Source organism: Leptodactylus fuscus, chromosome 6 (genome assembly GCF_031893055.1).
Source record: "Leptodactylus fuscus isolate aLepFus1 chromosome 6, aLepFus1.hap2, whole genome shotgun sequence".
In the NCBI taxonomy this organism is placed as follows: Eukaryota; Metazoa; Chordata; class Amphibia; order Anura; family Leptodactylidae; genus Leptodactylus; species Leptodactylus fuscus.
Window position 1 is genome coordinate 16,990,123 of NC_134270.1, and position 21,357 is coordinate 17,011,479.

The 21,357-nt window shown below is 45.4% G+C and overlaps 2 pseudogenes; both read left to right on the plus strand.

The window, feature by feature from the left end:
* Positions 1 to 4,128: 4,128 nt before the first annotated feature.
* The window catches only part of LOC142209930 (uncharacterized), a 520,021-nt pseudogene continuing 502,792 nt past the window's right edge, over positions 4,129 to 21,357 (plus strand).
* Positions 5,333 to 8,459, plus strand: LOC142209074 (uncharacterized; annotated as a pseudogene).

The window sequence follows — 21,357 nt, forward strand, 5'->3', positions numbered from 1 at the left end:
AGGATGAGAATGAACAGTCTGAAGTGCAGTAGGTGAGGGGATCGGTACTATGGTAGGTGTGGGACTCAATGCCACCGGGGGATTGGGCAGTTATTTCCTGACGGATCTTATCAGCACTAAGGTCTGTGAATGGCGTCTTCACCTTGGAAGTATCAGAGTATTTTAGGGTTACAGGAGAGAAATGAGAGCGGTGAGGAAGCTTGTTTGGCGAGATAAAAGGGCAGAGTTATAGGACTTGAGCATAAACTTCTAGTGGAGGAAATCTGCTGCTGGTGTCTGCGATTTTCTCCATATACGTTTAACACACTGCACAGATTATACGCTGAAGAAAATGTGCTTGTGGCACGTGCCAGGGTTGCTGCCTCATGCATCGAAATTTTTGAGTTTAGGGGGGCCGCCTCATTCAGTGCACTTTAAAGAGTTTCATTATAGTGACTGGTGGCCGGATTGGGACAAGAGAGAGCAGAGATGGGGACAGAGAGGACTGTAGAGTGTCTGAGAGGTGCTGGGTGTCAATAGCACATAAATTCCTATATGTATAATAGGTAGGTGTGTCCTGCGAAGGAGAAAAAATACTGATAGAGAGACAGAGGTTACGATCAGAGAGCGGCAGATAAACCTTAGTAAATTTAGAGTCAAAGGAAGACAATATTTTTTTCCACAATTTTGGTTCTCAGACAGTTCTCTTCTCCTCTTTCTGTTCTCCAGGCTTAATGTGACACACACAGACACGCACTACAATTTCTCCCCCTTTTATCTGGTTTCAGGTGTGATTTTTATATTGCCCACACCTGTCACTTGCCACAGGTGAGTTTGAGTGAGCATCACATGCTTGTGAGGGCAGGTTCACACCAGCACTCAGTCTTCGCTTTGCAGGTTTCCGTCTTCTGCCTGAAAAACTGGACAGGAGACGGAAACCTGGCAGTCAATTTTTGAACCCAATCACTTGAATGGGTTTGCAAAGTGACTGCCCGTGAGCGTTTTGTGTACACACACAGCTCTGCTCCATACGTGGCACACGGCCCTGCTCCGTACACATCAAACGCAGACGGCCCTGCTCTGTACATGTGACGGCCCTGCTCCATACGCGTCACAAGTAGAGATGAGCGAACACTGTTCGGATCAGCCGATCCGAACAGCATGCACCCATAGAAATGAATGGAAGCACCTGTGACGCCGGCCGCCCGCCTGCAAAGTCAGCGTCACAGGTGCTTCCATTCATTTCTATGGGAGTGTGCTGTTCGCTCATCTCTAGTCACAAGCACATGGCCCTGCTCTGTACGCGTCACCCGCACACGGCCCTGCTCCTTACGCGTCACATGCACACGGCCCTGCTCCGTACGCGTCACACGCACACGGCCCTGCTCCGTACGCGTCACACGCATACGACTCTGCTACGTACGCGTCACACGCAAATGGCCCTGCAACGAACGCGTCATACGCATACGACTCTGCTACGTACGCGTCACACGCATACGACTCTGCTACGTACGCGTCACACACACACGGCCCTGCTACGAACGCGTCATACGCACACGGCTCTCCTACATACATACACGTCATACGCACACAGCTCTGCTCCGTACACGTCATACGCACACAGCTCTGCTCCGTACACGTCATACGCACACAGCTCTGCTCCGTACACGTCATACGCACACAGCTCTGCTCCGTACACGTCATACGCACACAGCTCTGCTCCGTACACGTCATACGCACACAGCTCTGCTCCGTACACGTCATACGCACACAGCTCTGCTCCGTACACGTCATACGCACACAGCTCTGCTCCGTACACGTCATACGCACACAGCTCTGCTCCGTACACGTCATACACACAGCTCTGCTCCGTACACGTCACACACACACAGCTCTGCTTCGTACACGTCATACACACACAGCAATGCTCCGTACACGTCATACACACACAGCTCTGCTCCGTACACGTCATACACACACAGCAATGCTCCGTACACGTCATACATACACAGCTCTGCTCCGTACACGTCATACACACAAAGCTCTGCTCCGTACACGTCAAACATACACAGCTCTGCTCCGTACACATCATACACTCTGTAACTACACCCATATCCTGTCACGCGTCCTGTGTACACTGAGCATATAACCAAATAACACCTCATAATAATGCAATCTCTTGACTCCTCCCACATATGTTGATTAATCACATGACTATGACATTTCACAGGTCCTTTAGCTGTTCCAGCAAAATAACGAGCAGTCTGACTCCTCCCACACTGACTGATGACATGATCATGACATCATCACAGGTCCTTTAGTTCTTGCAGCACAACAGCAGTAGGATTACTCCTCCCCTATATATATAGTGACCAGGCGGAGGTATGTGTGTGTATATATATAATGTGTATGTACAGTCATTGTGTGTCAGGGTTACAGAGCCACATTTTATCGCTGGCCCAGACATGGTTATGTGCTCAGCACACAGTGTATTGTCCCTCTCAGCCCCAATGTACAAGCTTCTCCTTATTCTGCTCCCCACAGTATAATGTCCCCTCATTGAGGTCCCCATACAGTATCATGTCCAGGTCATTGTTGTCCTAGATAGAATAATCCCCCTCCCCCCTCAGATGAGGTTTCCTCACTATAATGTTCCCTCATTGTGGTCAGCACAGAGAAATGTACAAACAAAAAGAAGTAATACACCCCCCCATCTACTGTGAGCAGAGACAGGGACTGAATGATCCTTCACCATTGTCCTCCATCTGCATTGTACAGGACACAGATGGGGCTGAAGTCCCTTCCTTTCTTCTTTATTAGTGAGCCTATTATGGAGATTTTACATTACTGTGTTGCAGCAGCCAGAACTGTATTACTCATCCACTGTAGATGTATGAGGACTTGTTTATCACAGGACAAGTTGTAATTTTTAATGGCGATATTGTCTGGTACATATAATTTATTGATTGACTTTTTTGGGGAATGGTTGGGGGACGAAAAACAAACAAACCATGTACAGTGAAGCAGTAAAAAAAGAACCTGATCCATTTTCCTGTGGGTCAGGTCTATCATGGTAAATAATATTATATTCTCCTGTTGCAGTAATCCAAGAGCTGCACATGGGCTTGGTTTTTGTGTAGAACGAGTTATAGTTTTTCATGAATTATTCTGGGGTATATTACTATTTTTCAAACCATTCACCATGTAGCTTAAAGCAAAATCTTTGTCGTACTAGGGGCCCCTCATACTGTATCAGTAATAAACTGACAGTCTATTAGACCACAAACTGTCATGGCCACCTACTTGCTGTGGCCACTATTGATCTCAGCGCTTAAAGGGGGAGTCCAGCTGTTATTTACTGCCATGATAAGTGTGTGCATACTAAGACCAGGAATTAGCTTCAGCACAAGCCAGGTTCGACTTGGATATCACAAATTATCATCTCGAGTGAACTAAAATGGCCACCGCAACATGCACTTTGGTAAATTATTATACTCAGACTCCAAAGTATAAAAGGTGGAGGCCCAGGAAGGTGAAAAAAAATTATATTCACCTTTCCTCACCACTTTTGGACCTCCTCGTAGCATCTGATGCTCTCCTGGTGATATCATGGCTCAGGGTCACCACTGAGGCCTGTGATTTGGGTAAAGCAGTCACATGGGCATAAAATGATTTATATTTTGTATGCCTCCCCTGGGCCTCCACCTATTATATCTGAAGAGACCTAAAAGTGTAATAATTTTATTTCCTTTTCCACCCAAAACAAATGTTGGGTAAGTAAGACCATATAGTGACAGTGATGCAATAATATGTCATCATTGAAGTGAGATACAGTTACTTCAAGCTGTAAGAAGGGGTTACAGGAGCTTATTCACATTACACTTTGTCAACTATCCACAGGAGAGAGCTGAATGGAGCGACTGTCAGGTACGTGTTCATTTACCCAGCACATATCCACACAAACTGCTGTAAAGAGTTATTCAGCTCCTGCCCCAATCCATGTACAGAGAGAGAATATACAAGATCTACCCGTATTATCTCCTCATGTTATATCTTATTATCTCCAGGAATTGTCTATATTTACATGGGATTTTGTATGACTTTATATTGACTTAATGTCTTTCCAATCATGTTCCTACAGTATAGGCTCCTCTCAGTGGAGATCTTTTAATCAACCCATCAAGGGTGGATAGCGATCAGGACAAGATGGTGGAAAATATATTAAATCTGACCCTAGAGATCCTGTACCAGCTTACAGGAGAGGTGAGAGATTCTGATGATGTCACATTACATCATTCTTACCTATAGTAATAACAGATGATATGACTGGAGAGGTGAGGGACTCTGGGAATGGATGGAGTGATATTTATTAATGTGTCTCTCCATAAACAGGATTATACAGTAGTGAAGAAGACCTCTAGTGGGCGCTGTCAGGTTCCTGTATCTGAAGGATGGGGGAGAACCCTGAGCCCAATCCCGGGGCCTCCACCTCACTCCCTGATACATGAGGAGATCAATGGACAGAAGATCCTAGAACTCACCAACAAGATGATTGAGCTGCTGACTGGAGAGGTGACACTGCTGGGAATGCTGGGACATTATACAGGAGCGCTATGAAGGGATCTGGTGATGACTGTATCATTGTGTTGTCAGGTTCCTATAAGGTGTCAGGATGTCACTGTCTATTTCTCCATGGAGGAGTGGGAGTATTTAGAAGGACACAAAGATGTGTACAAGGAGGTGATGATGGAGGATCAGCAGCCCCTCACATCAGCAGGTAATAGACATGACTAAATACACACGGCCTCTCATTATCTGTATGGAAAGAATGAATTCAGTCCCTGTATGTGTTTCCTCCAGTTCCATCCAGTAAGAGAACATCACCGGAGAGATGTCCCAGTCCTCTTCTACCACAGGACTGTAAGGAAGAAAATGTCCTCCAGGATGATCAGGTAGATGGAGATAAGGTGACATGAAATCTTCCTCTGCCCTGTAGAAGGGCTGTGAAGGTCTCGTGGTCAGTCTGGTTTTATCCCACAGTATTAGATGTTTTCTACTTGTGTAATGAGAAAGGTGGAGATGGCAGGATAAAGCTGACCATAGACATGACATGTTGTTTGGATCTTCTCACAGTTTTCTGACTATGGAGGCTGCTGGATGAGTAGTCGAACTCCAGAGAGATGTCCCAGTCCTCTTCTACCACAGGACTGTAATGAAGAAAATGTCCTCCAGGATGATCAGGTAGATGACAACATGGTGGATTTATCCAGGAGACCTGCAGCTATTTGGTCAGATATCTCCTGCTATCACTTTTGGTGGTCATGATAATGAATTATCTTTTCTTATCCTATAAAACATCCCACGTGACTTCTCCATCCGTCTGGTGACTTTTACAATATTTGCTTCACAGCTTTTGTATCCGGGTGAAGATCTGAACAATATTAATGTTCCGGAGACTTATGTGAGGGGTGATGAGGAGAGTAAGGAGGACATTCCTACAGGTGATTGCCCAGGTGAGTAGTAACTAGAGATGAGGAATTGGTTCATAATAAGCCAGTTCGTTATGAATTTTCAAACAAACACTTTGGGTTCAGCCAAACTTGATATTTTTTTTTTAGAGTCCTCAACCTGCAAACCAAAGTATTGCAAAAATTACTGCACATTTATTACAGGCTGCATAAGATAAGATAATCCTTTAATAGTCCCACCATGGGAAAATTCAATATGTTACAGCAGCATAGATAATACAATAATATATTTCAAGAAAGAACACATGTAAAAGCTCAGAATAGCAGATAGAAAGATACTAAGAATCATAGCAACTAAGAAGAAGAAAAAAGACTCAGGATCATTTAGTTCTCTGTGCAGAGTGATCTCTGTTTAGCCTGATGTAGATTATACAACCTGACCGCGGTTGGGATCAAGGATCTCCAATAGCGCTCCTTCTCACACGTGGGGTGAAGCAGTCGGCCACTGACAGTACTGCCCAGTCCTATCATGGTCTCATACATGGGATGGGAGTTGTTCTCCAGCATGGAGCTCACTACGGACAGCATCCTTCTGTCACCCACCACCTGTACTGGGTCCACCTGGCCCTTCTAATCAGTCTGTCAAGTCTATTTCTGTCCCTGGCTGATATACTGCTCCCCCAGTTGACCACTCTGAAGAAGATGGCTGATGCTACCACAGAGTTGAAAAAGGCCCTAGAAAGTGGCCCCTGGACTCCAAAGACCCTCAGCCTCCTGAGCAGGTAGAGCCTGCTGTGACCATTTCTGTGCAGCGCATCCAGGTGATCTGCCCAGTCCAGCTCCAGCCTGTAATAGAAGTAATACAAAGACAAGGCTGGGAGGCTTAAATAAGCTATTATAACTGTCATCACAATGCATTGCCATCCCAATTTACTGTTCTAGGGGCCAGCAATTCACCCTAAAACGGTGGCACCCATGCACCCCTTAGAAAATGACATCCAAGTCCGCTTTGACTGAGGTGCTTGGGGGAGTGTTAATGTGAGCGAACACTGTGGGCATTAATGCCAGGTCTCTCTATAATACAGCTGAGTCTTGATGACTAAATCTATTGTCACAACAGACCCTGTTTTTGGAAATTCCAACTCGCAGAATGCTTTTTCTGACTTTGCTTTCACCATCTTATGTCACACTATGTAAGCACATTTGGCTCTTGAAAAATGAAAGTTACTTTGATGGTTACTCTGGACAATAAGCCAGTCTTGCTTTGATTTTTAGCCTCTGACCATTTACCACTGATGTTCCTAGAAGTACAGGCCGCTGCTTTTGCACCTTCCTTTTTGAATCACCCTGTAGTAAGGACTATGTAGCAGAATACGGCAAAAATGCTTGTAAAATGCCAGACTAGTGGGGGAAAGTCATTGGACCCAATTATAGTCAGTGGGATTGGTCAGACACAGTTGGGATTCATCATCTTAAGAATCCAATGTTTCAGTTATAGTTTCATTGTTCTTCTCCTATAATGGAGCAAAACAAGTGGAATAACAATGCTTATGTGAACAGAGCCTAAGTCAGGTAGTCGCTGAATTTATGGGCTTTGTAATTTTTTTGGACATTATTATAAAGAAATGCTATAAAATCTCAATATAATGTTAATGATATAATATTCATACATTATAAAATCAGTTTTCTTCTTCACAGATGACTGTACCAGGAGCTCAGAGGGACATCTCATATCTTCAGATTATAATGCAGATGATGGCGGTATCACACAAGATACATATGAAGAACATGTCATTACCCCAGATATTCCCTCAGCCCTTTACAGCCAAGGTCTGTCATCTGATCCTTCTATACAGGTCCTATCTTCTGATCCATCACAGACTGTGATACAAGATAAAAGACACAGAATGGGTGTTAAACATCAAATAATTAATGCAGGGAAGAAGCCATATTCATGTTCAGAATGTGGGAAATGCTTTGATGCTCAGTCAAAACTTGCTAGACATAAGAGAATTCACACAGGGGAGAAGCCATATTCATGTTCCGAATGCGGGAAATGTTTTAAACAGAAATCAGGGCTTGAAATACATAGGAAAATTCACACAGGAGAAAAACCTTATTCATGTTCTGAATGTGGGAAATGTTTTGTAGCCCAGTCAAATCTTCTTAGACATGAGCGGATTCACACAGGAGAGAAACCATATTCATGTTTAGAATGTGGAAAATGTTTTGCTTGGAAAGCCATTCTTATTGCACATCAGACAAGTCACACAGGGGAAAAACCATTTTCATGTTTAGAATGTGGGAAATGTTTCAAACAGAGATCATCTCTTGCGAAACATCACAAAAGTCACACAGGGGAAAAACCATATTCTTGCTCAGAATGTGGGAAATGTTTTAAACAGAAGTCAGATCTTGTCATTCATGATAGACGTCATACAGGGGAGAAGCCTTATTCATGTTCAGAATGTGGAAACTGTTTCAAACAGCGATCATCTCTTATGAAACACCAGAGAATTCACACAGGGGAAAAACCATTTTCATGTTCAGAATGTGGGAAATGTTTTAAACAGAAGTCAGATCTCGCCATTCATGAGAGAATTCACACAGGGGAGAAGCCATATTCATGTTCAGAATGTGGGAAATGTTTTAGCCGTAAATCAGGTCTGCTTAAACATGATAAAAGTCACACACGGGAGAAACCACTTTCATATTCAGAAATCAGAATGTTGGAAACATTTTAAAAATGGATCAGATCTTGTTAAACATCAGAGAAGTCACGCAGGAGAGACGTATGTTATGTTCATGTAACAAATGTTTTCAGCATGTGTAAAGGGAAAAATGAATTGCAAAATGGACATAAACTGACTAGGGAGCTTTCACACCTGCGCTCGTTGTCCAGTTTGTGCAATCCGTCCGTTTCTGTCTTCTGACCCGCGAAACTGGACTGGAGATGGAAACCCGGCGGTCAGGTTTTAAACCCATTCACTTGAATGGGTTTGCAAAGGTTATCGCCCGTGATCGTCTTCTGCCTGTCCGCGGGGAAACCGTTTTTTTTAGTCGGACATTCAGGACTTTGTGTCCGGTTAAAAAAAACAGTTTCCCCGCGGACAGGCAGTAGACTTACATGGGCGATCACCTTTGCAAACCTATTTGAGTGAATGGGTTTGAAAACTGACTGCCGGGTTTCCGTCTCCAGTCCAGTTTCACGGGGCAGTAGACGGAAACTGGTCGGATTGCACAAACTGGACAACGAGCGCAGGTGTGAAAGTGCCCTTACAATCGGCCTTCCATAGACCGCAAAACGGTTTTGATGTGGTCCGTCATGTATCTGTTTTTTTTCGATCTAAGACAAAGTGTTGCAAGTCAGAGTTTGGTCTCCGTCCAAAAGAGCGGATACATGGCAGAAATGCTCAAAACGCAGACCTGTGGATTGTTTTAAAAACTCATTGAAATCAATAGTGTTTTTTTTTTTTTTTTTTTTTTTACAAACTGTTTTGAATCAGTGTTTGTGATCTTTAGATGGATTACCAAAAATTGATTACATGCGAAGAGCGCAACGCATGTGTGAACTCATCCGATGAAGAAGACCAAGAACTTAGGCACTGTTTTACTCCAAAACTTTTTGTTGGTACCATATTGGGCGACATAAAATGTTTGGATTAGGTGTTTTATTATATTTTATTTGTGTGGGGTTTATTACAGCAATATCACATTTATATAAATTTTATTATGTTTTACCACTGTTATTGAATAAAACACAATGTAGCTGTATTAAACTATTTACTAGGGGTCAGTGTTTTCTGATGTCCTTAGCCTTTTTACTTTTTTGATGATGGACCTATGTTGGTTTTTTTTTTTTGCGGGACAACCTGTAGTTTTTGGGGTCCAATCAACATTTTATTAAACTTTTTTTTTTTTTTTTTCATTTTTCTTTAACAAACCTGAGATGTCTTGATCACTTGTATAATACAGTGTAATACTTCTGTAACACCGATATTCAGTCTTTTAGCCTTTGGCAGGGCCTAATAGGCTTTCGTACATGGCAGTATAGGAGAGCATGGCCAGATCTCTATGGTTTCCATGGCATCCTTTCAGCACCCCATGGGAGGCCTAGGGGTTAGCAGAAGGAACCTCTTTAAGGGTTAATAAGGGATCTGAGTCATCCATCTGTGGCAGGAACATGGCTATGTGTATCAGCCGCAGTCCTGCTGGTGATCGTAGGGGTTCACTGCCAGGGCCTTCAGAATCACAATGATGAATATACAGTAGTTTTTATGGAGCAGAAGGGGGATAAATGGTACAGATTAAAAAAAAAAAAAATCTGACTGACTGTTTCACAAGGGGACTTGGGATTTTTTGATCCCCTGTATCGTGTACTTCAATACTCCTGCATTGCAGTACATTGCTGATATATTCGCTATCTTATTGGGAATGTCATTCAGACTAAGAAACCAAATGGTGTAAAGGACAGCGCTGTACTATAAGGCCGAGTTCACACGGGGTATTTTGGACTGGAATTTGACGCGGAGGCCGCCTCAAATTCCGGTCCAAAAAACGGGTAGCCGCAAGTGGATGCCGGTGCAGTGCACCAGCATCCAGTTGCAGCACTCCACTCTGAATTAGGCCCAAATGAATGGGCCTAGTTGAGAGGGAGAGTGTCTTCAGGACATCCGGCCGTGGCATCCGCCTGAAGAATGAGCATGTCTCTGGGAGCTGGAACAAACCACTTGCTGAAAAAAGAACTGACCGGCTCCCATTGATTTCAATGAGAGATGTTTTTTTGATAAGGATTTTGAGGTGGAGTCCGTCTCAAAATCCTGACCAAAAAACCCAGTGGGAACTCAGCCTTATGGCCCAGCACATTAACTCTCCACGCAGCACCATGTAATATTACAACACTCATTGGGAATGGTGTAACCTCAGGAGTTACCTAAGGTTACACCTATTTACCTCTACAGAAGTTAGAGAAACTGTAGAACAGCCGCATTTGGCTGTCTGTGCCACATCTGGTCTGAGCCACGAGACGGTGAAATGGAATAACCTTTTAATTTTAAGGATGCCTTAATGTTAGTGTGTTTTGGTCCTCATGAACTCACTCATTTAGAATCTTTGGGGTCTTATATTTCATAAAATACCGTTGGTGTACCTATTGGTGGTTAACCTGAAGGCACAATACAGAACATTTAAGCTATCCCACTATATTTTGTTAGCAGCCCCTGTATGAATAACCTATTTATAAGTGAAACATAGAGTGGCTATCATAACTACTGTACATATGAAAAAACTGAAGCTATTTGATAAGGTATGGCAGCCTTACAACCCCTGGCAAAAAATATGGAATCACCAGTCCCTGAGGTTATTCCTTCAGTTGTTTAAGTGTGTAGAAAAAAAGCAGATCACAGCCATGAAAAAAAACCAAAACCTAAAGGCCTTTCATATGGCAACTTTCTGGCTTTAAGAAACACTAAAAGAAATCAAGACAAATAATTGTGGTAGCCAGTAACAGTTAGATTTTTAGAACAAGCACAGGGTATAAATTATAGAATCACTGAATTCTGAGGAAAAAATGACTGAATCGTGAAAAACAAACAAAATAAGACTCCAACACATCACCAGTACTTTGTTGCACCACCTCTGGCTTTTATAACTGCTTGCAGTCTCTGAGGCATCGACTTTATGAGTGATAAACAGGACTCTTCAAAGATGGGATTTACATACAGAAAAGCTAATAGAAAGCCATCACTAACACCTAAACAGAAAAAAACAAGGTTACAGTGGGCTAAGGAAAGACAATTGTGGACTGTGGATGAAAGTCATATTTAGTGATGAATCTTGAATCTGCATTGGGCAAGGTGATGATGCTGGAACTTTTGTTTGGTGCCTTCCATTGAGATTTATGCAGACAACTGCCTGAAGAAAACATGCAAATTTCTACAGTCATCTATGATATGGGGCTGCATGTCAGGTAAATGCACTGGGGAGATGGCTGTCATCAAATCTTCAATAAATGCACAGGTTTACATTGACATTTTGGACACTTTTCTTATCTCATCTATCGAAAGGATGGGGATGATGAAATCATTTTTCAAAATGATAATGCATCTTGCCTTAGAGCAAAAACTGTGAAAACACTCCTTGAAGAAAGACACATAAGGTCAATGTCATGGCCTGCAAAAAGTCCATATCTCAATCCAATTGAAAATCTGAAAATGGTCCATGACAAGGTTCCAACCTGCAAAGCTGATCTGGCAACAGCAATGGCTGCAGCCAGACTGATGAAGAGTACTGTTTACCACTCATGAAGTCAATGCCTCAGAGGCTGCAAGCGGTTACTAAAGCCAGAGGTGGTGCAACAAAGTGTTAGTGATGTGTTGGCGTTATTTTGTTTGTTTGTTTTTCATGATTCCATATTTTTTCCTCAGAATTGACTGATTCCATAATTTATTCCATGTGCTTGTTCTAAAAATCTAACTGTTACTGGCTACCACAATTATTTTTCTTGATTTATTTTTGTGTTTCTTAAAGCCAGAAAGTTGCCATTTGAAATCTGCTTTTTTACTACACAATTAAATAACTGAAGGAGGCGGGGGCGTGGCTTGGCATGCACGCGAGCGGTCGCATGGTTTAAGTGCTCCGCTCCGTGCTCCGACTCTTGTGGACTTCTCTGCACACCGATGGACAAAACTAGGGGCAAAAAGGCTCAGGGGGACTCCCTACATCCAGAGGGTCCCATCTCCAACTTCTTCACCCCAAGGACGGGACACCGCCAGCCGGGGGCCTCTGTGGCCTACTTCGGCGTGCGAGCGCCATCTCCTCCGCCGGCTCCCACGCGCTCCAGGGCTCAGCAACGCCCCTCCTCCTCTGCCTCTCTGCCTGGTCTCCGGCGCCGAGACACTACTGATGCCAGGCCTGTTGTTACTGAACCGGACCCGACTCAGGTACCGGTTCCCTCCGCTTCTACTCCTGCCCTGTCTCCTGGTCCCATGCGGTCCCCCCCTCAACAGGCAGCAGTTACCCAGCAGGGATCAGGGGCGCCGCTGATCTCCACCGTCTCACCTCCCCCAACCGATGCTGGAGGCTCTCAGAGGTCACTACTAATGACCCCCCGTTTACTCCACCAGGGGGATTGGCATAATGGGGTGGCTGCTACTCACCAAGATTGGGGAATGGACCCCCCCTGTATAAGAGATCCCTATTAGCCACCCCGGGCATAGCCCATGGATCCCACTCGCAGACTCCTGACCTCTCCTCTGAGGAATATTTGCCCCCCCCCCCCCCTGAAACCTGCAGGAAGGTCCCTGAATCCGGCGTCACTGCGGCGGCCCTGCGTGCTGAGACACCTGCCTTTGTTTCCTGTCTCCCACCACCTGAGGAAGCGGCCCTCACTCTGCAGAGATTTCCAGAACAACAGGCTGTTCTTGCCCTGAGTAGGAGAGATATGGACGGTCTTGCTAGTGATTTGAAGAGGGCCTGGCGACAGGACTTGAGAGTGGCAAAGTCTGATATCTTTGATCTTCAGCAGTGGGTGCAGGCCTTGGAGGACTTCTGTTCCTCTGTCACCACCTCCATGGACTCTCTGCGACAGCAATCCACTGTACACTCTGCCCAGGTCGGTCACCTCGTCTTACACATGGACGATTGAGAACTGTAACCGCCGCAATAACATCTGGATACGCAGTCTGCCTGAATCTGTGCAAACGGCGGATCTTGTCCCCACGCTTACTGGCATCTTCAATTCCTTGCTCGGCCAGCCGCCTGCCTCGTATATTGAGATGGACCGGGCTCACCGTGTCCTGCACCCGCGCAGCTCTGACCCTTCCAAACCCAGAGATGTGATCTGCAGGATTCATTTCTATGCAATTAAGGAGGAAATTATGCACAGGGTCCGTAATAGTAGAACTGTAGACTTTGAGGGTGCGTCCCTATCTATTTTTCTGGATTTGTCCAGATACACCCTCAGACAACGGGCCGCTCTGAAACCCCTGCTCTCCATGCTGCAGGACCGCAAAATCCCCTATACTTGGGGCTTCCCGTTTGCTCTCCAAGTACGCCGGGGTGACCGGATCCTCTCTCTGGCCCACCCGGAGGACCTACCCAGATTCTTCCACTCCCTGGGCCTTCCAACTGTGCAACTGCCTGAATGGACTTTGCTATTGGCTAACCCCAACTGCTCCAGCCCACTTCTCCTGCGTTGGGATGCCTTGGACGCGACTGTTCCTGGTTCTTCTCGGCCTCGGAAATCTCATCGTCCTAGGGAGCCGCTTCCGGATCATGAACCTCCAACCTGAGTACCTTCCCTGTACAGGCTCCCTCCCCGGATGGACTTTGTGAGTTTGTTCCATGCTGCATATCTCTGTTTTGATGTGACTTCTCGTTCATGGATGTGCCCATTGTTATTTAACACTCTTTAGTTGCAGGTTCCTCTGTTTATTGTCTGTATATTACCTTCATTCTGTTGTGGAGTCGGAGCCGGAGTGGTTCTTGTTTATGTTACTTTTCTGCTCTACTGTCTCTTACGATTGTGCCCTGTCTTGTGGCTCGCCTTCTTCATTCCCACGTAATTTGGTGCCGCTTAGCGGAACCGCTTGGAGACCTGTGCTCCGACTTCCTCTAGTTACTCCCGTGGGCGTAATTTGCCTTTCGTGCCCACTCTTATTTGTTTTGTTTGTTGCTTTTTGTGGTTTGTTTTTGTTGGTCTTCCCTGTTCGTCTTTGCCTGTTCCTTGTGCTCTTTCCTCCTCCCCCTGTTCCCCTCCCACATATCTCTATCTCCTCATTTAATGTCAAGGGTCTTAATGTCCCTGAGAAGCGGTCCCAGATTTTGTATTATGCGCACAAGCGGAAAGTGCAGGTACTGTGTTTGCAGGAGATGCATTTTGCTTCTGATCGTATCCCAGTGATCAGGAATCGGTATTTTCCGCAGTGGTTCCATTGTAGTAGTCCCTCAGGCAAGGTTCGTGGAGTGGCCACTTTCTTTCACAAGAATTTGCCTGTAAAAGTGCTAGACTCCAAGTCTGATGGGGAAGCTAGATATTTGTTCTTGATCTGTGAAATTTATGGCTCAGTCTATACCATTGCTAATATTTATGCCCCCAATTCTGACCAGGTACCCTTGCTTTTGTCTGCCCTGGCTTCGGTCTTTCAGTTGATTGTGGTGACTTTAATCTCCCTCTTAACCCCGTAATTGATACTTCCTCAGGTAGGTCTTCCATTTCTTATGGTGCGCTGAACAAAGTGAGGAGACTCCTAAACTCCATGTTGCTGTGTGATGTATGGCGGATCCTTCGTCCGCTTGATATAGACTACTCCTTCCTTTCTCTGCCTCATAACGCGTATAGTAGAATCGCTTATGTTTTCATCTCGCATAACCTCTTTTCATTTGTTACCTCAGCTAAGATCGATTCTGCTTTCCTTTCTGACCACTCTTCGGTCACCTGTGCTTTCCGCCCCCCTTCTTCCTCTGGTCCCCGTGCCAATACCTGGAGACTTAACGAGTCGCTCCTTCTTGACATCCAGTGCTTGGAGGATTTGAAGCTTTCGGTTTCCCACTTTCTTCAGGACCACATGGAAGACGACACCGCTCCGCATACTCAATGGGAAGCTCTGAAATGTGTCCTCCATGGTGTCCTGATGAAACATGGGGCACGCTTGAAGAGAGAGGCTGGGCAGCGATTCCGGACCCTTCTGAGTGACTTGGCATCCCTGGAGGCCCACCATAAACAGACTCTGACGGCCACCCGACAGGAGCTCAAGTCTTTGTTTGAGTGCAAGCAGCAGCGGTTGCGGCAGTTGGGCAAGCGTTTCTTCTATGAATGGGGAAACAAGGCGGGACGACTCCTGGTGGGGGTGGTGAGGGAGCGCCAGGTGGCCTCCCATGTGCTCGCGGTCAAAACATCCTCAGGGATGCTCACTCACCTTACTGCTGATATCGCCTCTGCTTTTCAGGAGTGTTATGCCTCGCTTTATCATCTGCCCCTGCCAGGATCTGTCCATCCGGCCCCCGCTCTCTCGCTTTCACAGTACGTTGCGGCTACGGCCCTTCCTTCCCTTCCTCCCGGAGACGTGTCTCTGCTTGAGGCACCTTTTTTGGCTCAGGAGTTAGAACAGGGTATCTCCTCTCTTCAGAGTGGTAAAAGTCCCGGACTGGACGGTGATACCACTCGATTTTTTTAAGAGCTTGAAGTCAGAACTGATCCCCCACTGTTGAAGGCGTTAATCATACAAATCCTTTTTTTTCTGAGTAACATGTCGGAAAGGGTATTCTTCTTCTACCCTTCATTGTTTTCTCAGCGCCGCTGTTCCATAGGAATCCCGGTTCTTGTCAGTATGCAAATGAGTTCTCTTGCAGCACTGGGGGCGTCCCCAATGCTGCGAGAGAAATCTCCAGCAACGCATCCACCTTCGTCAGCAGCGTCCTCTTCTTCCGGTGGTGGCTTGTAACTTCTAGGCCTTGGGCAGAGCAGACTGCGCAAGCCCACAGGCCATGAGAAAATGGCCACTTGCAATACTGTGGAAGCGGCCATTTTTCTTGTGGCCGTGGGCATGCGCAGTCGACTTGCCCTAGGCCTGAGGCCTAGAAGTAAGAAGACGCCGCCGGAAGAAGGTACGGTGAAGACCTCGCTCCAGTAGAAGATGGAGGTGGCGCTGAAGAGTTCTCTGGCAGCATTGGGGACGCCCCCAGTGCTGCGAGAGAGCTCATTTACATACCGAGAAAATCTGGGATTGCAGGCGAACAGCGGCGTGGAGAAGAAAAGGAAAGGTAGGAGAAGAATAGCCCTTTCTTAAAGCTATTCTGACATGTTAGTGAGAAAAAATTGTGTTTAAAAGATAGGATCGCTTTAAACTGTGGGGAAGATGAAGGAGGACATTAAAGTGTGGGTACATATCATATTAGGGTGACTGAATGGGTTTTATACTGTGAGGGATACAAAGAGAAATGGATGGGAGTATGTGGATTCAAAGTGGAAGAGGATTCGGGCTAAAGTCGCCGCAACACACACAGCACAACGCACATTCTTTCCCGCTTTCAGTCCTTTAAAGGTTGCGAGGTATAACACAGTAACAATATCGTATTTTTCGGACTATAAGACGCACTTTTTTCCCCAAAATCTGGGGGGAAAATGAGGGTGCGTCTTACAGTCCGAACGTGGACTATCGCTATGTTCCTGCTGCTGCTGGCTTCCTGCAGCGACAGCAGCGTGGCAATGCTGCAGGCCCGGCACCTGTGCCGACGTCTAAAACCCCCTTCCCGGCATCCACTGTTCTATTGCTGGGATGACGAGTCTGTAAGAATAATGGCGGCCGCTCTGCTGCAGAGCGGTCACCATAGCAACCGGGTCTCAGCTATACGCGGAGGCCCAAAGCTAATGCCTGCAATTAGAATGCATTCTAATTGCGGGCATTAAAACTTAACCCCCCCTTCCCCCCAAAGTGTAGAATACCACCCCTATACCTGTTCTGCGGCGAGGTCGCAGGAGCCGACCTGTTCTGGTGATAGCCGGGAGCCAACTGAAGGCTTCCAGGCCTGTCACTGCTATATTACTATTGCGGTTGGTCTATGACCAGCCGTAATAGTAATGTAGAGAATCTCTCATAGAAGTGTATTGCCGTCTATAGGACTTGCAATCAAATGATTGCAGGTTCAAGCCACCTAGGGGGAAGGGGTAATAAAATAGTGAAAAAAAAAAAAACTTTAAAAAATAAATAAATAAATAAAAGTTGTAAATCCCTCCTTTACCTAGAATACATATAAAAGTAGAAAATGACTGTGAAACACAAACACATTAGGAATCCCTGTGTCCGAAAATGCCCGCTCTACTGATATTTTTCAAACCGCCGTGTTTTTTTTTCCCACCATTTTGCCTTTGATTTAAATAAAGGGTGATCTAAGCAATAGACATTCCCCAAAGTGGTATAAACTAAAAAGTACATCCGGCCCCGCAAAAAAAACACTCTATGCATCCCCGTACAGAGGCAGGGTGACCTGTCAATGTGGCCTTGCAGCTGTTGCAAAACTACAACTCCCATATATTAAATAATTTACCCTTTTTTTTTTTTTGCTTCAAAATTCCCCCCCCCCCTATCTTCCTCCTCTAAAACCTAGATGCGTCTTATAGTCCGAAAAATACGGTACATCCTGATCCTGACACGTACACTTCAGTTCATCCAGCACCGACCACAACTAGCACAGCAGAGTCCTCTATACAGTGAGTACGTAACCCGGTAAGACATCATGTGATCCTTTGACTCCTCCCAGATGTGACTGATCACATGACTATGACATCATCACAGGTCCTTTAGCTCCTCTGGCAGTGTAACATGGAGCCTGACTCCTCCCACACATGATCACATGGTCATGACATCATCACAAGTCCTTTAGCTCTTCCAGCAGTCGGATTCCTCCCTCCCATGTGTGGAGTGTACAGGTGCAGGTAAGTATATATATATATTATATATATATATATATAGCGTGAACCCAGGGTCAAATCTAAATCCTTTAATCGTCCCACAATGGGGAAATTTCAGTGATACAGCATCATGGATAGTACAGTAGTATATAGCAAGAGAGAACACATACAGGCTCACGGCAGATAAAGAGATACCAGGAGTCCTAGCAACAAACTAAAGAAAGAAAGGGGAAAAAACTTCAGGATCATTTAGTTCTCTGTGTGAAGTGATGTTGATAACACAGCCCGACTGCGGTTGGAGGACACGAGGGTGGGCACAGCATGTAGACATAGGTGGGGGACATATGCAGCTATCCCGATAACATGTGATAGCTCCTTTGCTAGGTAGTAGGATCTCAAACATACCTTTATACTGTATCAGTAATAAACTGACAGACAATCTATTAGACTATGGCTTAGACCACAAACTGTCATGGCCACCTACTTGCTGTGGTCACTATTGATTCCAGCACTTCCAGTTTTATCCAAACTTGTTGAAACTCAAATGCGTTGTTAGGTTTACCCATTTCTAAGTAAGACCATGTAGTGACAGTGATGCAATAATATGTCACCATGTGCTACATAGACGTGAGATACAGTTACTTCTGCTGTAAGAAGGGGTTACAGGAGCTTATTCACATTACACTTTGTCAACTATCCACAGGAGAGAGCTGAATGGAGCGGCTGTCAGGTATGTGTTCATTTACCCAGCCCATATCCACACAAACTGCTGTAAAGAGTTATTCAGCTCCTGCCCCAATCCATGTACAGAGAGAGAATATACAAGATCTACCCCGTATTATCTCCTCATGTTATATCTTATTATCTCCAGGAATTGTCTATATTTACATGGGATTGTATATGATCTTACACTGACTTAAAAGGGTTGTCCCATCACAAGGATCCTATCTATACTGCTTGTTAATGTGAATGTAAGACTTTTCCTAAATACACTGCTTCAGCAAAACTGCTTTGTTTGTCCACTATCTTACTTTATTCAATTTTTTGTGGCCAAAGCCCTGACCTAGCTGCTCCTGAGTCAAGTGATGCATCTGCTGCTCTCAGGGGGGAGGGAGGAGGGGCTAAGTGCAGGGAGCGAGCCTGTGTATCTAGCTATTCCTGTGTCTACACCACCTGACCTAGGTCCTGCACTCAGATAGAGGAGAGGAGCTGCTTTCATTTCTTCTGTTCTCCCAGTTATCAGGCTAGCTAATTCAATTGTGTTCATTATGGCAGAGACAGGCAGTCTCTGTATGTAACACAGAATGGAGTTGCTGCTGCCTGTACTTCATAGTCCAATGTGGGTAGGCGGAGCTACATGCGAATTTGGGGGCGGAGCTAAACGGCAGGTTGCCTGTGAACCCCGCCCACCAAATGATGCAAGAAACCAGGAAGAAAGAAGATTTTAAAAGAGTGAAGACTGCTGAGTATGTAAGGTGGGAATACCCCTTTAACATTGATCCAATCATGTTCCTACAGTATAGGATCCTCTCAGTGGATAAGGACAAGATGGCGGAGAAAATATTACATCTCACCTTAGAGATCCTGCACCAGCTTACTGGAGAGGTGAGAGATTCTGATGATGTCACATTACATCATTCTTATCTATAGTAATAACAGATGATATGACTGGAGAGGTGAGGGACTCTGGGAATGGATGGAGTGATATTTATTAATGTGTCTCTCCATAAACAGGATTACACAGTAGTGAAGAAGACCTCTAGAGGGCGCCGTCAGGATCCTGTATCTGAAGAATGGGGGAGAACCCTGAGCCGAATCCCAGGGCCTCCACCTGATTCCCTGATACAGGAGGAGATCAATGGACAGAAGATCCTAGAACTCACCAACAAGATGATTGAGCTGCTGACTGGAGAGGTGACACTGCTGGGAATGCTGGGACATTATACAGGAGCGCTATGAAGGGATCTGGTGATGACTGTATCATTGTGTTGTCAGGTTCCTATAAGGTGTCAGGATGTCACTGTCTATTTCTCCATGGAGGAGTGGGAGTATTTAGAAGGACACAAAGATGTGTACAAGGAGGTGATGATGGAGGATCAGCAGCCCCTCACATCAGCAGGTAATAGACATGACTAAATACACACGGCCTCTCATTATCTGTATGGAAAGAATGAATTCAGTCCCTGTATGTGTTTCCTCCAGTTCCATCCAGTAAGAGAACATCACCGGAGAGATGTCCCAGTCCTCTTCTACCACAGGACTGTAAGGAAGAAAATGTCCTCCAGGATGATCAGGTAGATGGAGATAAGGTGACATGAAATCTTCCTCTGTCCTGTAGAAGGGCTGTGAAGGTCTCGTGGTCAGTCTGGTTTTATCCCACAGTATTAGATGTTTTCTACTTGTGTAATGAGAAAGGTGGAGATGGCAGGATAAAGCTGACCAAGACATGACATGTTGTCTGGATCTTCTCACAGTTCTCTGGCTATGGAGGCTGCTGGATGAGTAGTGGAGCAACAGAGAGATGTCCCAGTCCTCTTCTACCACAGGATTGTAAGGAAGAAAATGTCCTCCAGGATGATCAGGTAGATGACAACATGGTGGATTTATCCCGGAGACCTTCAGCTATTTGGTCAGATAACTCCTGCTGTCACTTTTGGTGGTCATGATAATGAATGATCTTTTCTTCTATAAAACATCCCACGTGACTTCTCCATCCGTCTGGTGACTTTACAATATTTGTTTTGCAGTTTTTGTATCCGGGTGAAGATTTGAACAATATTAATGTTCCAGAGACATATGTGAGGGGTGATGAGGAGAGTAAGGAGGACATTCATACAGGTGACCACCCAGGTGAGTAGTGACTAGAGATGAGGAATTGGTTCATAATGAATTTTTTCAAACACTTTGGGTTCAACCAAACCTGAAATTTTCGGGATCTTCACCCACAAACCAATGCATTGCAAAACTTACTGCATATCTATTACAGGCCGCATACACCAGCTTGTAATAGAAGCAGTACAAAGACAAGCCTGGGATCCTTCAGTAGACTTCTAGCTGTCATGGCAATGGATACTGTTTCAAGGGCCGCCAATCTACCCCAAAACGGTGGTGCAAGAAGCGTAGCTAGTAGAGATGAGCGAACAGTAAAATGTCCGAGGTTCGATATTCGTTTCGATTAGCCCCTCAATATCTGACTACTCGAATCGAATATCGAACCCTATTATAGTCTATGGGGGGGAAAATGCACGTTTCAGGGGTAGGCAACGTTTGATCAAATTATACTTACCAAGTCCAGGAGTGAGGGTCGGGCTGGATCCTCCGTGCAGTCTTCTCCTTGCAGCGTCCCCGCGGAGTCTTCTGGCTCTTCATTCATTCTTCCAGGCATCGGGCCTGGGCAGAGCCGACTGCGCATGCCCGCACTACAAGCGGACATGCGCAGTCCTCTCCTTCTTTCGTCGTCTTTCTTCAGCATCACCTTCGACGCCTGCGCAGTTGGCTCTG